The sequence below is a fragment of the Bos grunniens genome, chromosome 7 (genome assembly GCF_055505025.1).
Source record: "Bos grunniens cultivar Pamir isolate PY7600 chromosome 7, Bosgru_T2T1.0, whole genome shotgun sequence".
NCBI classification, from domain to species: Eukaryota; Metazoa; Chordata; class Mammalia; order Artiodactyla; family Bovidae; genus Bos; species Bos grunniens.
The window spans coordinates 4,013,189-4,031,014 of record NC_141171.1 but is presented as its reverse complement, the minus strand read 5'-3'; the positions used below and the strand labels follow the sequence as shown (position 1 = coordinate 4,031,014).

Genomic DNA, 17,826 nt, shown 5'->3' with positions numbered 1-17,826 from the left:
CGAGCGTCCGGGACGGGCATGGGGGCAGTGGCACGTGGGCGCGCGGGGCGGGGGTCCCGGGCGGGAGACGAGGGTCGCGGGCAGGCCGGGCCGCGGCGCTGAACCCCGCGGCGACGGCGACGGCGGCTGCGGATCCCGTGTCAGAATAAGAGTCCCCGCGCGCCCACGCCTGCAGGGCTGGCCCTCCCCCCGGCTCGCGCCCTTCCTGCCTGACCCCGGGGAGCCACGGGACCCTTCCCCCTCTCTGGGTTCCGGCCTTTCTCAGGGCCTTATACTTTAAATTTGCCTCTCCATCTAGGCGTTGGCTGTATTGATTTCTTTTTTCCCACCTGGAAAGGGTTGGCATCAGTGACTAGACAGCAGCAGCTGGCCTTTTAAAGGGATTATTGCCAAGAATCGGAATTGATCACTTCAACAAGGAAAGGCTTATGGGCAGGGCCCTAGCCTAGAGCGTGACTGACACTTGGTGTGTGTGTAAACACTGGGACCCAGAAATGAATGGGGACCCCTCCCTTAGGCACTGAATGGGTTGGGAAACCTGCGTGCACGTTTCTCCCTTGCCCTGGGAATTTTGCAGGGACTGCTTAATTTTGTGTATTTGACTCTACCTTTTTACGTGTGTGGTTCATCCTTATCTTTAGAGCTTTGGATTCTTTAGATCAAAGTCCGAGTGAGTCACTTGAGCCTTTAATTTTTCTCTCTTCCTTACCCTTTTACTTCTTTCAGTTTTCTCGGAGTACACAGTACTGGTTAAGTCTGTGGTTCTTGTGTGTCCATTTCACACAGTGACACCTTCTGGCTGTGGTAGCACAGAGAAACTGCCGGACAGACAGCCTTCTGTGCAGTTCCTTCAGTCTTGGACCTACTGTCCTGTTGATATTCTTTTTCTTCTGATAGTGGTTACAAGTTTTCTTTTAAGTTCAGTTCAATTCACTCACTCAGTGATGTCCAACTCTTTCCGACCCCGTGGACTGCAACACGCCAGGCTTCTCTGTCCATCACCAACTCCTGGAGCTTGCTCAAATTCATGGCCACTAAGTTGGTGAGGCCATTGAACCATCTTATCCTCTGTCGTCCCCTTCTCCTCCTGCCTTCAATCTTGCGTGCAATGTTCGCTGGCACCAGAGTGGTGGTAGCTTGTTAGACCTGACAGCAAACTGTGGAGGAAAGATCAAACTGGCCCCGATTTGAGTGCCCACTGTATGCTAAGCTCAGTTCACAGACATATTATTTCAGTGTCACTAATAATCGGATTTGGGAAGGGAGAGTATAGTCTTCATTTTACAGGTGAGATAACTGGAGGCCAGGACTTCAGGAGGCCAGGCTGCTTGCCCAAGACTGCTGAGTAGTAGAGAGGTAGAGCTGGGCCTGCGCCTGCCCTGTGGGGCACCAGAGCCCAGGAATGCTCCCGTTTGCAAGCTGTGTATGAGGATTTTCTGGGAGCTCCCACAACACAAAGCCATATACTTGTCCAAGCTCCAGTACACCTCTGCTTGGAGTTGGGGGATGATCTGGTAACTCTGTTTCTAGCCCTGCTTTGTCCTTGGAGAGCAGAGTTACCAGGTGGCTTTTAAGAACCAAGCCACAGAGTCACCCCATTGCTTCGCTTCTATAGCCTATAACTCAGAAAAGTTGGCCCTTTTTTGGAGGAAGCGGTTTAGATTGGGGATTTTGAGAGTGATCTGCTAGACCCTCTCCTCGCTAACTCCCCCACCCTTCAGCTTTCATCCCCTCTGCTGCCCCTAAAATTCTGAAGCTGGTTTTTGCAGAGGATTGCCTGTCATCTTGGATGTGGTGTAGAGAATGGGATTAATGTATTAATGATTTGGATGCATTGTTATTTCCATTCAGATGACATCATTTTTTTTTTAAATGTCAAGTCATCTCTATTAATGCAGTATCATTTGGCAGATCCTACAATCTTATATTTTGATAGAGAGGAAAGAAATAATGCTGCTTTTGATAGAAAAAAATCCTGGAAGGATTTGTAGCAAGATGTCAACAAAATCTTTGGGTTAGGATTAGCAGTAGTTTTTTGTTTTAAACTTTTTGGTGTCTGTATTTTACTTTTTTTTTTTTTTTTTTTTAAGAAAGAAGACTTTTAAGTATTGAATGATAAAGCATTTAAAAGATTCCAGTTCTCAACTCTTGTAAGTAGTTTTTCTCACTTGTTTTGCATCACTTATTTTGTGACTTTGTGGCATTGCAAGTAGTGATTTCTCTATTGATTTATTCAATAAATATCAGAGTGCATACTGTGCCTCCGACACTGTGCTAGGAATCTCTCCCTGCTCAGTGGAGTTTACTGTGAGATTAGTGGGAGAGCAATTGTAACAAATCTCATAAACTTGGGAAACTTAACACGGGCCAAGGATAGAAGGATGCTGTGAACTGGTAAGCAGGACTCGAGGGGGCCTCCTTCCTTCATCTGGGATCAGGGGACATGTAGGAGCTAAATAAGTGGAAAAGGGAGAGCATTTCTGGCAGAGAGAGTGTTTGGGATTGAAGGAAGATCAGTGTGGTTGGGGCAGAGAGAGACAAAAGGGCAGGTTCCAGGGCTGAGGGGGTCCGGAATTTGCCATAAGAGCAGCGGGACCCAGCTGAAGAGGGCAAGGCAAGGGCCAGTGTGATGAGGGTGCATTGAAGCTCACAGCTAGACCTCCTTGGGCCTGAGATCGCAGAGGACTAGAAGATGCACCTGAAGGACACGAGTGGGAGAGTAGTGAAGCTGTTTCTGAAATGTTGGCATTTTCTGGTGTTCTGTTGGGAGAAAATAAAAAATGACCAGCAGAGTCCTGAATGTGTCAGTTTCCAAGACGCAAAAGTGTAATACTCTTACTACTGAATCCAGTTAAGGACTGTCAGTGTGAGTGTGTTAACCTCTGAAGGCATGGGCAACTCAAATACTTGTCTTGATAACTACCTGTTTGGACTTGGGGTGTTCCTGTGTCATCAAATGGAATGGACAAGACTGTTTTCCCTGGGCTTATTTTTTTCCCCCCAATAATTGAGATAATTTATGCTCATTGTAGAAAACCAGGAAGGTTATGAAACAGGGGAGTAGGTGAGGTCTTCATGAGCCGTCGTCCTGGGGTAATAGAGCATCGTTGGGATTTCCTTATAATAGTTGTCGGGTTGGGAAGTGCCGCAGAACCAGAAGAACGAGTTGGCAGTGTCATAGTTTGAGGCTTACAGAACTGTGCTGCCAGCTAAATGTGGTTGGTTGTTAGAATGGATGCTCTTGAGTTATATGAACTGTTTTAGGAGGTGAGTTAGTCGGTCTGGCTTCAGATTGCTATTTGTTCAGCTAATGAAACTTACTTCATGTGCCAACTGTGCAAAGCTACATCTTTGTCTTGAATTAGGAAGGCGGTGTGTAAAGAAGGTGGAGGTGAAAGGCAGGGGACCTGAAGAGGTGGCAGTGAGGTGGAAGGTGGTGAGACTGTTATTGGAAATGAGTAGCAGCTGGGGACCATCTTGCATACGTGTGGGTTTTGGCAAACGTGATGCAGGACTTTTTAGTCAAGAGGAGTGTCAGACCACAGGCTTCTTGCCCCTCCCTTTGCTTTCTAGGCTGTATTTGTGACCTCTTTTTTTGTCTGATGAAAATGTAGGTTAGTCTTTTAGAAGACAAAGAAACTTACTGTAATTGAAAACCTGCAGGTCGCCTTAGGAAGTGACTGGGAATCCTCTGGAACACTCCAGGGTATGTGAGAAAGGGTCTTTGCAGCTTCAGTGCACTGCATCCACTTTCTCGCTCTCAGTCTTCACAGGGGTACCTGTTTCACAGGTGAGTTTGACAGGGATCTTGCTTTCCTGTCCTGATCCCCAGTTCTTGGATTCCTTATGTGAAAGGACTGAAGATTTGATATGTGTCCGAGGAAATCTGAGGTAGAATGTGCTGGCTGGGGTGGGCTGTACCTGCAAGGGGGCTCTCAACAAAATTGAGGCAGGAGTTTAGAGGGAAGGTTTGATGAGGTTGTAAACTTTGAGGCTGTTTGGCCTCAGGTCCAGCCATAGCTGGGGGTGGGGTAGAGGGCAGAGGCGGAGTTGGAGGCAGCGTGGGATTGGAAAGAAAGTCTTCACTTGAGGCTGAAGAATCCTTCAGCTATTCTTCCTGTGTCTCCATCTCTACACTTGACACTACTTGACCTGCCTTGATGGCCAGGTCTTTTGATTTGAACCTTCAAACCTAATTCATCCTAAACGAGGTAATGCCTTTGAGCGCTCTCTAGTACTGCTGGATTACATGCTCATCCAGCTCCTCCTGGGGGGGGGGGGCGGGGGGGGCAGGGTTCCCGGGCAGCAGGTCCCTTTAGAGGTGTCCTGGGCCAACCTTGGCTCTGCCTTAGGTTGGGTGTGGGCTCCACCCAGCCTCTTCGTAGTGACTTGACCTTGGTGAGCCTCATCCTCTGTTTCCCATTTCTTCTTCTCTTAAACATATTTGTTTTAATTACTTTATTTGGCTGTGCCAGGTGTTCGTTGTGGCGTGGGAACTCTTAGTTTCCTGACCAGGGATCGACCCCGGGGCCCCTGCGTTCAGAGTGTTAGCCACTAGGCCGCCAGGAAAGTTCCCCGTGTTTCATTTCTGAAAAGGAGGAAGTATTGTCTCCCACGATGACTGAGTTGGAAGTGAGATAATAAATGCAAAGGGGCATAGTTTAGCACCTAGTGTGTACCTGCTCACACTCGCAGGGCCACTGAGTGTACTCTTGTGGCTGCAAAAGATGAGGCAGAGCTTAAAAGCTCATTGCGCTGCTTCTCACGTGTGGAGCACCGCCATGCTTGTGGAACAGATGTCGCTGTCTGCCCCTGAGAACCGCAGCCTGTCTGCACGTTTGAGATGGAAGAAGGTGAAGCCCCTACAGAGGGTGATGCTTGCCAGGGTCACCTTTTGCTGGGTTTTCTACATCTGGGCCTGGGCCCCAGCTTTTCTAATCTCAGACTGAATGTTTCTTCGTCAGCTTTGGTGCCTCCCTGGCAGTACAGAACGCCTGGGTTGGTGATGTCTCATGGGGCAAAGGGGACACAGCCCCTCTTCCTGACCCTGGGCTTTCTGAACCTCACATTTTGATTTTCAGGGGGCTGCTCTTCCAGTTGTAAGATGTTCACCAGGCAGGTCCTCATGGGGTCCTGCCGTTGAGAACCAAGAGGGGCTTCTGTACGTCTGGCCTTATCATCGAGTTCCCTTTGGCCAGGGATTGGAAATGGGTTGCTTGATGGTGCTTGCAGTGACTAATGGGAGAGTTTGGGCCTGAACCCTGTCTGTCTTCTGCACTTAGGCTGCTTGGGAATCTGAAGATCTGACAACAATTTACCATTTTTCAGCTGTGGGCAGGTTGCCTGGCCACCTGGCCTCAGCTTCCCCACCTGTAGATGGGCACTGTGTTTTTAACCTCATGGGATGGTTGCAAGGACAACTGAGAAATGTTTGAAAAAGTAGTTAGAGGTATCCTAACTCTTAGCCCTCCATTTACTTCTGAGATCAAACTCCTCCCCTGAGGGAATTCCCTGGTGGTCCAGTGGTTAGGACTCCTGGCCCTCCAATGCAGGGAGCGTAGGTTCCATCACTGGTTGGGGAACTAAGATCCAAAAACAAGCCAAAAACCAAAATCCTCCTCTGCCCAGAGGACAATTACAGGAATATCCCCCCCCAGTTTTACATCTCAGTTATCAAGCACAATGAAACACTCAGATGGAGGAGCTAGATTTTCTTTATAACAAAATTCTACCACAGCCTAACAATTTGGAGGTCTTCTGAACTCATTGTAAGGAGATCTCACCTAAAAAGGTCAGTCAGGTTGCCCAGAAGGGAATTAAAAAACGCCTTGTGGTCTTAACTCTGCATATAATCCCAATATAACATTTCCTCCAATTCCAGTTATTCTGTGCAATTACCCTTTGAGTCTGTGGCTGTTAAACTTGACCCAACACATTTTTACCTAAGAGGAAGGTTCTCACCAGGACCTTGGAGGTGAGCAGGTTTCCAGGCCAGTTTTTCCTTACTTGAGTTTACATTTGTTGGGCTTTTGTGGCAGTGACAACAGATTTAGTATTCTTGTGTGTTTTGGGCAGGCTCTCACTGCTAGCCAGCCAGTTGTGAAAATTTTGCTGCTGCAACTTTTATTCACCCATGGGGGAAAGTTTTTTTTCTCCCCCAGTTGTTCAGTGCTGTGGGGAAAGTAGGAGCATGGCAAACAGAATCCTTGGTTTGAAGGTGTTGGTTGCATTGGTTGAGTCACTCCAGACCTGTGATATTCTCAGGGCTTGCTTATCATTGACAGAACACTTTAACTTCTTTTCTTTCCTGTATTATTGTGTATGTAAAAGCTTAATGCATTCCTTCAATGGCAAGTGATTCTTTCAGAGGATTCTGGAGTCAGATCCCTCCCTGGGATTCTTGTTCGTGCACTGGGGAGATTTTGAGGGTTTGGTTAGTGTTTTCCTTGACACTTGTTTGATTAGCTGACCTTTTCAGCAGTTTGTGTGTTGGTCATCTGTCTCCTGCCTCTTTCCCCCAGACCTTTAAGGTTTTTATTGTTGAGGCTTTCTGTCTCTTTCAACCCCACAAGTAACATTTCCTGATACTAAAGTCTGGGGAGAAGGTGGGAGTCTCAGTTGTCAGTAGTAGTCATGCCCTGGTCTGCTTTTGAAGTTTTCTTGGTTAAGGATATTAACAGACTCGAGTCTGGATTGAAATATCATTGCAGCCTACTGTCAATTTCGGTTTGTCAGGAAGAGCATTAGAAATGTAACTATTTTTGGTCCTTGGGCAGCAGACAAGTTTTAATATTCACCTGGGACTAGCTTCTGTGTACTGTTTTGCTGAACCCAGCAGGCGGCTTACAGTCTTCCAGATGAGTGGGGCGGGGCTTGATGTTACAAACTGAAAACTGAGGCCTGAGAGGGGGAGTGGCCCGCCCTGTGTTAACTTGCAGAAGAAAGAAGGAGGCAGAGTTCTATTCCCTCCTGGAGCCTCCTGGTCTGATGCCTTATCCTTACTTCTTTATGGCTTGGTTAGTTTCACAAATTTTGTTTTGTTTTAGGTTTCTCTTCCCTTTATTTATGTAGTGTAGGTCCACTGGCAAATTTCCTTCCTCAGGACCTTGTCTTTTGAGGTCATCACGGTATCTAATGTGAGGATGGGACAGGACACAGGCAAGAATTAAGGCTGCTTCTGGAGTCTCTGGGCTGCATTTAAAAGCCAGCAAACGAAACAGACTGTAGCTATGTTTCTTGTTCTGGAATTGAGTGGTTGATGGCTTTTAGTTTTAACAGCATTAAACTGCTTTTCCCTATCTATTAAAAAACAAGAGATGGCACTCATTATTTAGGCATCCTCCAGATGAATCATTTTGAGTGACCATTTCAGGATTCAGAAAAGCTGGACATCAGATCCTGTATCAGGCTCTGCTAGTCTAGGGCAGGAGGGACAGTCCTTAACACTCAGGTAAGGGTGAGTCTAGAACAGCACAGGCTGGCTGCTGAAAAGCTTTGAGAGAGGTTATTTCTCACTTACCCTTTATATGTGGGGGGAGTCTGCTCTGCCTGCTGAAGTCATCTTTAAGCTGTTTCACAGGTGAGCTGGTTATAGGGATTGAATGTGTTCTTGGATGAGAGAAGATTGGGGTAGGGGGTGCTGAGGGGTTCCAGGAGGAATGTTAGTGATTTGGGAATCTTGGCTCAGGATTGGACAGTTGTCCTTTCCTGTTGCTGGTGCCATCACGTACCCACTCAGCCCCCTCAGGGAGGATGGAAGGGGTTCCTCTTAACTTTCCAGAGATAAAATCAGGTGGCTCTGCCATGACATGCAGCGAAAGTGGAAGGTCCCTGGGGAAGGTGCTCTGCATCGGGTGAGCACAAGAGAGACCTGCACGCACCTTCTGTGAATTTAAGATGGTGGGAGCATGCCCACTTTGTTGCCTTGGTTTACTGCAGAAAGGAGAAGGAAACTTAAATTGTAACCAGTCTTCTGTGAACCATTGTTGGCTGCTGCTTTTTCTTTTTTTAAGTTATTTTTTAAAAAGTTAGCCCGTTGACATTTAAGAGCCTAAGTTACTCTAGTAGGTGACCCATGGAGTGAAATGCAGTGCAGACGTCTCATCACTGCACAGTGAGTTGGTGACTCATACTTGGGCACACACTCAGGCCACGGCACGAGTTGCGGGCTCTGAGATTCCCTAAGGAGAGATGCTGAGCTGGGTGACAGAGATGTCCGGATGTCCTCAGGCCCAGGTGGCCCCAGCCCAGCTCCTCAGTGAGTTGCCCTCATATTACTGAAGTGCACTGTGCACATATAATTTTTGTTACATGTCATGACATGAGAAAGATGGGGCATCTGATCTGTGCTTGCCATGCACACCATTCTGAGAAGAGACGATTTCCTTGGTCTTGGGGGTCTTAACAGCTATTGTGAAGCAGGTTCATTGTGTGGGACTGGACTGTTGGAGGGAGTGTTCCCTGCACTGGAGTGTCAGGGAGGGATGGCACTGGCAAATCACTGTCCTGGACCTCAGGGTTTATGGAAAGTCTTAGTGGGAAATAAGTTTGAAAAATGATTATCGTTGATGACCTTAAATGGAGGGCTGATGACACTTGATACTAAAAGCACAGAGAGCCCTCCGGTTTGTGAGGAGGAATATGCTGACTTGAATTGGGTAGGGAAGCCAGTGAGGTAAAAGGGCCACTGATAAGAGGCAGGCATGAGCTGACGTTGCCTTGAATTTGCCTGATGGGGAGTAAAAAGCAGGGACAGGTGCCAGAGATCCTGTGCGTGAATATAGGGTAGGGATTAACTGGATACCAGGGGCTGAGGACAAGTCATCTGTTCATTCAGCAACTGGGGTCCCTTCTCTGCCTGACCTGTGCTGTGCCCCTGGGTTCTGGCGATGGGTGAGATGGCTGGCTCCTGTCCTCGGGGGTCTTAACTCTTCATGGGGAGATAGGGCGCGGTGCTCTGGGAAAGAGGAAGGGTGGGCAGGAGCGTGTCCAGGTGGTGGCTCCCGAGTGGGGACTGGAGGGTGGCACAGGCCCTGAGATGGTGGGCCTTAAGTTTTCAGGTGCTGAGTTTGAGCTAAGGTGAGGTGAGCTGGGTCCTAGAGAAGTGTGGTCTGAGATCGTGTCTCCTTCCTGGGAGAAGCCAGGCGTTGTGAGACAGCTCAGCCTGTGGGCCTGGATGGCCGCTCTCTGCTTCACTGGGATTCATAGTGGATTGAGGTATGGGGGGTCGTGTGTGGTCATCAGGACCCAGGACCCTCATGAACTGAGAGGTGTGTGTCTTTGACCCTTCTCTGGGGGCTGGGTGGGAACTTGATTTGTCCTTGTGTCTCCTCCTCCCCAAACTAGCAGTGCTTTGTGTTAGATGAAAGTGTGGTAAATAACAGATAAAAGAATAAAATATCTGAGGGATGGTCCCGTATATGAACAGTTTGTTCTGCTGTGTTCCCAAGAGTGAAGTAGTGATGAGTGGATTGAAATTAGGAGGACACGGCCCTTAACTTCGTCTGAGAAAGAGCTTTGTAGTAGTTAAGAGGGACCAAGAAGAGGCTCAGTGTGATTCCTGTGCCCCAAGAGCTGGTTGGTAATCAGCATTTTCTAAAGTCTGAGAATTTTCCAGCTTGAGGCTTTGGACACTTTTCCAGACAGACCTAGAGCGATTAAGACACTTCCCTGAAACATCCACATGAATTTTTCCAACAGCTGCTACTTTCTAGTTTGAAAAAGTTACCCTGTTTCATGCATTGCTCAAATGCTTTCAAATCCTGACTCTTCTGGCAGAGTTCAGGGAAGAAGACAGGTGGATGTCCTGCCAAATGACAGTACGGGTTTTGAGAGTAGGGAGGCGTTGTGGACGCAGGAAGGCAGGGGGCCTTGGAGACTTGGCCCTTGGAAAGAATGACTTGGTTCTGAGAGTGGCATCTGCCTGATGATGGCCAGGGGTCCCAGTTTTGAGGTTAAGGGTGGGAGTGAGGAATCAGGAGAGTTAGGCTGAGGGCATCAGACTGGTGCCTCGTGCACAGAGCTGGGCGGGCCAGCATGCATCCCGGCCTCCAGCCACCTCAGGAATCCCTCCCTTCAGGGCCCGGGCTGCCCCCGGCTCCATGCTCCGTGGGCTGGGGAGACTGCCGAGTCAGTGACCAGAGGACCTGTCTCCTTCCCCGGTCTGTGTCTGCTCTGTCTCCTGCCCACTGTGAGCACTTTGCTCTTCCGATGGAAGGAGAGCAGCTCAGTCTGCACGAGTCCTCTCTGCGGGCCCCAGGTCTGCTTGGTGGATGCTGAGTGTGGTTGGCGTATGTGTACATCTCACACAATGGAAAAGACGAAAGGGTCTTCATTTATATTTACGGCCCGGGCTGGCAGTGTTGATCAGGTCCTCTTCCCTTAGCTTGTGTGTACCCTGGCAGGTAGGCGCTTGGAAATCTGTGCTTCAGCACCCTCCGAGGGTTTTAGTGCCTCTCATGGAAGGTGAAGACCCACATAAGTCCCTGAATTTGCTGTATGGTTCGTGGAATGGGGTTTGCACAGCGAGGTTTCCTGAAATTCAGGAAAGGGTTAAGTTAGTGTGCTCTATTAAGAGGAACGGAGGTTGTACTGACCTTTGCTTTAGGACGTTCTCCCAGAACCTTGGGAAGGATCCAGCCTTAGGATGGCCTTAGTTAGAGACAGGCTGCTCCCCAAGGTGTCATGGTTGAGATTGGAGCCTGGGTCTGGATCCCCATTTAACCCTGTAACCCTGGCCAATCACCATGACTTCTCTCAGCCTGTTTTCTCACCTGTCAAGTGTTCGGTGTGACGTGTGGGTGACGTTGGCGGTCCCCCCGTGTGAAGTGTGGGTAGTGTTAGCGGTACCTGTGTGGAGTACGGGTAGCGTTGGTAGTACCTCATTCTGTGGTTATGAGGATTAAATGAAATCAGGCATGTAAAGTACTGGCACCATGCCTGGCACCAAATAAAGAATTTAATAATTGTTAGCCACTGTTACACTTTTTTTTTCCTCCTTTAGTAACAAAATCTCTTGTCAGTGTGCTAAAGGTGGTTCTCTGGATGTTCCCGCCTTTGTCAGCAGTGGGCTTTTTTTTCTGCAGTGGTTTGAATCTGTGTGCCCAGCGGTGGCTTTGTCAATGAAGAGTCAGGCCCTCCCCTTCCCATGCCACCAAAACTTGATGAACACTGGAAGGAGTCCTGGACCACGGGGGACCGCGGAGCCCCCACTTCCAGCAGTCATGTCACTGGGGCCTTGGGGACAGAGCTGCAGTGACTGGGACCTAGGTCTGTGTGAGGCGGCTGGTGACAGAGCATGGCAGTGGGGTGGGCCGTGGAGGAGGCCAGAGGGGTCCTGCAAGGTGCGCCCAGTAAAGGGGAGGTGACTGGACACCTCGCTCTTGCCTCCCTGGCACTCCTCCTCCTCCCCCCTCTTCACCCCTTTTGGTCTGGGAGGGCTGGGAACCTGGGACTCGAAGCGACTTCCCAGAGGATTTCTTGCTTAGGTTGGCTTATGTTGGCAGGACTTGTGTCATTGGGACGAGATGGACTTGTGGGCTCCTTGGGGCCACTTAGCACCGTGTTTCTCTAGAATGTGTGGTCTGTGCTCTCAACAACTGACAGCTTCGAAGTGTACCTTTGCCTGGAAGATAAAGTGTGTGCTGGCTGGTGTGTGTGCCCACGTGCTTGTGCTTGTGCACCCGTGTGAAGGCTCTGTGTGTGCCATGTGTGCCTGCTGGCTGGCGTAGAGCCCGACCCAAGCAGGCACTCTGCTGTTTGCAAATGGAGCAAAGACATTCAGTCAGTGTTGGATGTGGACTTTGTGTGGCAGAGTCCTGCCTTTTGTGGGGTCCCTGGCTTACTCTGGGGTGAGTTTCAGGTACAGGCAAAGTCCCCCTGAGGGCACAGCCCACAGGTTCTTTGGACTTCTTATCTTAAGGCAGAGATTCACATGGCGTTTGCATTGTACCTCACAGCCCATCAGTGTAGACTAAAGTCTACCACCAAGGAAAATTCCGATTTGCAGCAGAGGACAAAGCAAAGCATATTTCAAAATTCTGGTCTCACCGCTGCACCCCTGGAGGTAGGCACTCTCCTGAAGCCTTGGTAGGGGAGGGGCCCCGGTGCCTCTCTCCTGGAGCCGCTGCTCCAGGTGTCCATGTCCCTAGTGCAGTTTCCTTCCTGTCTGCTCCCCAGATGCTGGCTTCTTGGCCGAGTGGAGCAGGACTCTTCCTAGCCAGCGAGGCACCTCCTCTCCGCATTGGCCCTTCTGTGAGGAGGAAGCACTGACGGCCACAGAAGTGGGTGTCGCCCCGCTCCCCTCTTGCCCGCCTCCTCTAAGACCTTGGGGGCTCTGCTTCTCCATCTTGGGCTCCACTTACCCTGTAAGGGCTGGGGGCAGTGGACAGTTGGACGGTCCCCTGAAACACCCTCCCTTAGAAACCCCTCTATCCTGACGCTCTCTGAGCATACCTTTATTGTCGGGTACGTTGTCAGGAAGATGCGGTGTATGTTCATGTCATCTCTGTTTATTTTTAATTGGCTTGTGTAGTGCAGGCTTGTGTGTAGGACTTCCCCGGTGGCTCAGATGGTAAAGAATCTGCATGCAGTGCAGGAGACCTAGGTTTGATCCTTGAGTTGGGAAAATCCCCTGGAGGAGGGCATGGCAACCTACTCTAGTATTCTTGCCTGGAAAATCCCACGAACAGAGGAACCTGGTGAGCTACAGCCCATGGGGTTGCAAAGAGTCGGACACGACTGAGCGAGTAAGCACAGCCCAGTGCAGGGCCACAGTTCACTGGTGGGTGTTGCCATTGTGGTTTCTTTTTTGAAACTTTGCAGCATTCTAATCAGTTGTGCAATTTAAAAGAATTATTTTTCTTTATGGCTACGCTGTTTGTTGATGTGTGTGAGTTTTCTCTAGTTGTGGCAAGTGGGCACCACTCTGTAACTGTGGTGCTTGAGCTTCTTACTGTGGTGGTTTCTCGTGTTGCGGAGTGTGGGCTGAGTAGTTACGGCACATGGGCTTAGTTGCTCCATGGCATATGGGGTCTTCCCAGACCAGGGATCGAACCCGTGTCTCCTACATTGGCAGGTGGATTCTTTACTCCTGAGCCACCAGGGAAGCCCTTGCCAGTATTTTTTTGTGCAGTTTATTTGGGGAGTGGAGGGAAGGACTGAGTGATAGTGAAGCATGTCAGGGACTTGGGCCTGGTCTGGGAAGCAAGTTTCTAGAATTGTACTTGTAGCTGTGGGTATACCAGCCCCATGGGATTTGTTCTGTACACAGGCCTCAAAATGTTAGAATGATGTTGTTCTGCCTCGGAAGAGGCGTTGTGTTGAGTGAAATAAACCAGACAATAAAGCACAAGTACTGCATGATTTCTACTTAAATGAGATGCCTAGAGTAGTCAGATTCAAAAAAAAAAAAAGAAAAAAAAAATAGAGTAGTCAGATTCATAGAAACAGAAAGTAGGATGGTGGGTGCCTGGACGGGGTGTGAGGGAGGGAAGAATGGGTGATTAGTGTGTAATGGGGACAGAGTTTCAGTTTTGCAAGGTGAAGGGGTTCTGGAGATGGGTGGTGCTGATGGCTGCACAGCAGTGTGAGTGTACTTAATGCCACTAAACTGTGCACTTCAAATGACTAAGACCAGAAAAATGACTAAGTCAGTCAGTGTTACATATATTTTATTAATACCACATTGAGGAAGAAAAACAAAAGGGAACCTTTGTGAATATAGAAATATCCTGCATCTTTATGAGAGCATTATTTTTATCCTCCAAATGTTAGCTTAGAGAGAAATGAACAAAGGCACTCCCATTTTGATGGTCTGCCTTATGTCAGATACTAGGGGCTTTAAAAAGATACGCATAGTTCTAGAAGGCTCATTGTAACATCATCTTGGGAGCATGATTCCGTGGGTGTTCTTTGGTCCCTAGGAGGGTGGGGCCTGGATGCTCTTCTCCCCTCGGTGGGGTGACATAGGACTGGGGTCTGCAGGAGGTTAGGGGGGCAGTGTCCTGGAACACCTGAGGTCTCCCCCCCCGTGCCTGAAGAGGCTGAAGGTACCCCTTGTTTCCCGTGGCCCTTTGTCAGAGAACCCCTCAGGGTGGCGCGTATTTACGGGCGTGCACACAAGGGGGACTCGGGTTCGTAGGTCCTCGCTGCCAACACCGAAGTTGTTTCGTCTTTTGTACTGACATTTTCTTCAGGGTGTCCTTTCATAACGTAACGCACTAATGCTAAACCCTTCAAACACTAGTCTCAGGTCTGTCTAGAGGTGGACATTTGATTCCTGTGCATTTTAAATATGGGGGGAGGTGGTTTCTCTGATGTTTTGAATGCACCTGCAAGGTGGATTGCTTGGGCAGCTGCTAGGGAGTGAGCGTGAAGACACTGAAATGCTACTGCTAAGTCGCTTCAGTCGTGTGTGACTCTATGTGACCCCATAGACGGAAACCCACCAGGGATTCTCCAGGCAAGAACACCGGAGTGGGTTGCCATTTCCTTCTCCAGTGCATGAAAGTGAAAAGTGAAAGTGAAGTTGCTCAGTCGTGTCTGACTCTTAGTGACCTCATGGACTGTAGCCCACCAGGCTCCTCCGTCCATGGGGTTTTCCAGGCATGAGTACTGGAGTGGGGTGCCACTGCCTTCTCCAAGGACCCTCATTATAAGGAGGCTTAGGATTTTGAGGAACGGCAGTAATCATAGTCAAAGAACTAGTTGCTTCTGTTGGAGAGCCTGCCTGGAGCCAGGCTCTGTCGCTTGGTCCTCAGGCTGATCTTGAGTCCTAAGGGGTAGGCGAGCCCCCAGGGGCACAGTCGGATTTGGCCCCAGAGTGTTTGAGTTGTCAGGAGAGTCGGGACCGAGCAGTTGGTTGTGTGTGATTCATCAGGAGGACTCTGTCCATCATCATCAGGGTGGTCTGGTGGTGTGAAAGGGAGGGATATCCAGAATGCTTAGGAGAGAGGAGGGGGGTTGTGGAGTCAAGTCTTCAGGAGGGCATAGGTCTGTTGGAAAGATTGTTGATGGTATTTTTTCAAGTGAAGTCGCTCAGTCGTGTTCGACTCCTTGCGACCCGTGGACTGTAGCCCACCAAGCTCCTCCATCCATGGGATTCTCCAGGCAAGAATACTGGAGTGGGTTGCCATTTCCTTCTCCAGGGGATCTTCCCGACCCAGGGATGGAAGGGATGCAAAAGGAGAAGGGGGCGGCAGAGGGTGAAATGGTTAGAAGATCTCATCGACACAATGGACGTAAGTTTGAGCAAACTCCGGGAGGGGGTGGACAGAGGAGCCTGGCTTTCAGCAGTCCATGGGGTTGCAAAGAGTTGGACGTTGACTGAGTGACTGAACAACTACAACAAAATAGAGTTTTGGCCATAAGAAAGAGGGAGGGGATGTTGGTGAATGGGTGCTGGGGTAGCGCTCACTTCTCAGCAGTGACAGGGAGGCGCTTCTGACACAAGGCCAGTGAGGACTGTGGGAGTTTCCAAGCACCTTTCGCCAAACAGCCGTGTGAGGGAGTCGCGGGAGCGCCTCCCCCGAGAAGCCCTGGCCCCCAGGGGCTGTGGCGATGCTGTGGCCTTGCCTGTCTCCACGTGTTGTTTATTCCTAATGTTATTTATATTGTTATGTTTTTCCATCAAGTTGGTGGTGAAAACAGGCTTCCCAAGTGGCTCAGTGGTAAAGAATCTGCCTGCCAATCCAGGAGACATAGAGACGTGGGTTTGATCCCTGGGTTGAAAAGATCCCCTGGAGAAGGAAAGGGCTACCCAGCCCAGTGTTCTTGCCATGGGGTCACAGAAGAGCTGGGCACGGCTCGGCGCCTGAGCACAGTGGCGAGAGCGCAGTGGCTGGGTGCTTGTGACCGGCGTAGAATGCCGTGGTGTCGTCTCTTCTGCATTCCTTGTTGGGCCTTGGATAGGATGAACAAGAGCCCTTCCTCTTGTGGTACGTGGAGTGTTTGGAGGAGAGAACCGAGTGGGATGCTTGTCAGATGTCAAGGTCAGCCATGCCAAGTGATGGGGTTTTAACCCTTGGGGATGAAAGGGAGAGGGTTTCTGAGTAATACGTGTTTTGAGTCTGACAGATGAGTTGGGGGAAGGAAGTACTTTCCTAGGAGTGAGAATAGCATGTGGAAAGTCCGGGTCATAGAGGAAGGCAGATATGGTGGGTAAAGGAAACAAGACCGGTGTGGTTGGAGGCAGGAGTATAGTGTATGTACCCACACGTACGTGCATGCCTATACATACGTGCATGCCAGGTGACTTCCTGGGGTCGCCTGCCTAAACAGACAGGGTCCTAAAGGCTGTGGTGAGGTGTTGGGAGCTTTAAGGAGCTTCAGGAAGGGATGGTGTGGGGACACAGTCTGTCTCTTGGTGAGGCCATGGTTGCTGTGGCTGAGGGGGGACAGGCAGGGGCCCTTCAGAGGTCTGGGGGGCATGTACTGCTTGTTACCCCAGTGGGTGCTCTGGCTTGACGGTGGAGATCGTCCAGCTCTGGTTGCCAAGGATAGGCTTGTGCAGCTGGCCTCACTGTCAGCTCCGTGGCCCTCGTGGGGCTGAGTCTCCCTCTCCAGTCTGCCTAGTCATGCTCTTCCTGCCTCTGTGGGGATACAGGGTTAATGAGGCTCTGGGCCTGGGGGAGAGCAGGTACTGCTTGGTCCCGGGGGGTGTGGAGCCAGAGCACACCCTCGCTGCGCCTGCGCTCTGATCTTGTCTCAGGCAGGCAGCTTTGACCGAGTCACCTCTGTCCCGGGAATGCTGAGCGGAGCCCACCAGCTCGGTCTCGTTGGCTTTTGGGGTCCACGTTGTCTTTGTCACTGCTGCTCAGCTTTGCCCTGTGGACGAAAGCAGCCCTAGACAGGCTGACCCCGGGTGGATGCGGCTGTGTCCTAGGAAACCCATTTCCTAGAGCAGGCCCAGGCCGGAGTTTGTGATCCTGGATTAGGGAATTGACTCTGAGCCAAGTTAATCTTTCCCTAGCCAGGCAGCACATGTTGGAGCAGTGTGACCTTTGGGCTTCCCTCTGGTAATCCACTGTTGGCCTGCCTCAGTTTCTCCCTTTCTCATAGGGCTGGCTGGGGATTTCGTCTCCTTGACAAGTAGCAGTGCAGTTGCTTCAATTGTTGGCAGAAGGGTCTAGGGTAACCCTTTGTTTCCGGAGGTGGTGCTTGGACCTAGGGGTGGGAGACAGTGAATGGGATTGTTGGGTTTCACCTTGGCGGTTTTTTGGGTTTAATACCATGTTCTTGGGCCTGGATTGGAGCTAGGGTGGTTAAATGTTTGGATGAGACACAACTGAGGAATTTCAGAGGCAGCACAAGTGTTTGAGTGCAGACAGTGCTGAGGAGGAGACCAGAGGCGTGAGGCTTCCACAGGACCAGGCCTCGGAAGGGGCGCTGTGGCCCTCGGGGGAGCCCCTCAGAGAGCCCAGGCTTCCCCGGCAGGTGCCCTTGGCCCCTGAGAGCTGTCCCTGGGCTGGCTGTGGGCACTGCAACTTCAGTGTCTCTGAGGAACACTGGAGCTCCCTAGACAGCAGCCAGTGTCTGGCCGGGGCCTCCTCACCTCAAGTTCAAAGGGCGCGGACCTCACTTGCCTGACCTGGAAAGGAAGTGGCAGCAGTGGGCTTCTATTCCCTGAAGTGCAGTGGCTTGATTTCATGTAAATCACCAGTCACTGCCTCCTCACCAAGCGAGATCTCCCTCAGGTTGGGAAATCGTTCGGGTAGGTCGAAGGTTTGGGGTGTTGAGTGTGTGCATGTTAAGTGGAGTACCTAGGTGCAGGGTCAGAGCCAAACCATAATGATTTTTCAAGGGAGCGGAAGAGTCTCTTATGAGTTG

The 17,826-nt window shown here is 50.3% G+C and overlaps 1 protein-coding gene across 13 annotated transcripts in view; it reads left to right on the top strand.

The window, feature by feature from the left end:
- Nucleotides 1-17,826, top strand: part of GATAD2A (GATA zinc finger domain containing 2A) — a 98,514-nt gene that overhangs the window by 14,663 nt on the left and 66,025 nt on the right. For 4 of the 13 annotated variants that reach the window (XM_086408150.1, XM_086408155.1, XM_086408154.1 and 1 more), the window contains exon 2: nucleotides 2,091-2,150. The exons of the other annotated variants lie outside the window; for them this stretch is intronic. The gene's annotated coding sequence lies outside the window, so the exon portion shown is untranslated. The remainder of the gene's footprint in view (nucleotides 1-2,090; nucleotides 2,151-17,826) is intronic. 13 annotated transcript variants of the gene reach the window in all.